This window comes from Theobroma umbraticum, unplaced genomic scaffold, assembly GCF_002168275.2.
Source record: "Theobroma umbraticum cultivar Fairchild unplaced genomic scaffold, ASM216827v3 scaffold_147.0, whole genome shotgun sequence".
Taxonomy (NCBI): domain Eukaryota; kingdom Viridiplantae; phylum Streptophyta; class Magnoliopsida; order Malvales; family Malvaceae; genus Theobroma; species Theobroma umbraticum.
Genome location: NW_018397259.1, coordinates 2,084,539 through 2,086,113, shown reverse-complemented (window position 1 = coordinate 2,086,113; position 1,575 = coordinate 2,084,539). Strand labels below are relative to the sequence as shown.

The window sequence follows — 1,575 nt, the reverse complement described above, 5'->3', positions numbered from 1 at the left end:
CAGATTTGGCCATGAAGTTGATGCATAGTAAGATTGGTATAGGTTATGATAGAATGGGCAGCATTAAAAGGCGAGTGAAATTCCGGATTCTTGTTGAAATTTGAGCAAGTGCTTTGCCTTTGTTTCTTATTGTATAACACAAAGGTGGTCTCGTTTTATTATCTAAACTGATGGACCTGATCCTGAACAAATGCTTCATCCTTGTCCTTCACATAATTCGGTTTAAGAACTATCACCTGCCTGTTCGTTTAACTAGATGGCAGTCAAGTTATCCTTGTCCTTCATCCAATTCTGTTCAGCTGCTAGGACCATCCATTATGTTATGCTGCAAATCCTTGGGCATGCATCCAAGGTATATACTTGGTCACTCCTTTAGAAGAATTATTTCAAATATAATATGTAGAAAATTTGCCCGTAAACACAACCGCACCTGATTCCGGTATTGCCATAGATGTATGCTAGACGGTGCACTTTTGAATAGTGTTCATCAAGTTGTGTCTCTATATCTAAAGACTTTGGAGATTTTGCATTTGACAGATCTGTGTTCCAAATGGTATAATATTTCATACTAAAGCCAAATTTTGGAATATCATCTAGGACCACATGTAACTTAATTTGCACAAATAACTTTATATAACTTAACTGCAATTTTTTAGTTGGTTCTCTTATATGAATTGTGTAGAAAATGCTGCACAAGCAAATATTTTTTGTGTCAAGAGAGGTAGCCGAAGTTTTCCTTATCACTGTTATCCTTTTCTGAGGTAGCATTTGGTATCATTTTCAAGATCTCCTTGGTGATCTTATTATCAAGGTAACCTTTTCACGGGTGAGTTAAGATTATCACGTTTGGTTAACAATTATCAATTATTGGGATTAAGGATCACCATGTTTGGTATCACGTAAAAATCAAATGACATTTTTACAAAATAAAAGTTAGTAAGATGAGTAACTTTAACCATTTTTACGTTTTACCTTCATTGAAAACCTCATCAACCACCAGATGATGATTTTTCCTTTCCCATCCCCCTCCCTTAGGTGGAAATGTGCATGTACATGTTTCCTAGGTGGACACACAGGGAGGGCTTCCGGTTAAAATTAGCAGTCAACACTATTAGACACATTCAATTTGCTCTCTGTTGCTTTAGAAGCTTGAAACTATTTGAAAGAGTAATATTAAAGGAACACTTACTGTGAAATTTTTTCAAAGATGCATGTTTGTTTGGATATCTGATCATGTTTAGTGTGGCAAGAATTTCTAAAAAAAGGCAACGTGGTTTTGATTAGAGCTGTTTAGTGTGTATGCTTATATTTCTTTGATAGCATAAAATCTTGTCAGGTACTGTTTGTGGATCATGTTTTTATAGCATTATGATATTAATTATTTGGTGTTAAGTCTGCTTTGGTTTGATAAATTTGTTTAGCTGCTGATGCCATAAAGGGGATTAAAATGTAGTACTACACAAGCAACCAGGATAAGGGGCATGCTGAGAGCAAGGTTGATGGTATAGAAACCATAAAGTTTTTCCTGAATTGCTTATGCCTTCTTCTGGGGTGTTTTGATGGGAAAAAATTTGA

At 35.4% G+C, this 1,575-nt stretch overlaps 1 pseudogene across 1 annotated transcript in view; it reads right to left on the bottom strand.

The window, feature by feature from the left end:
* The window catches only part of LOC149527240 (uncharacterized), an 11,417-nt pseudogene that overhangs the window by 8,298 nt on the left and 1,544 nt on the right, over window positions 1–1,575 (bottom strand). The window lies entirely within an intron of this gene.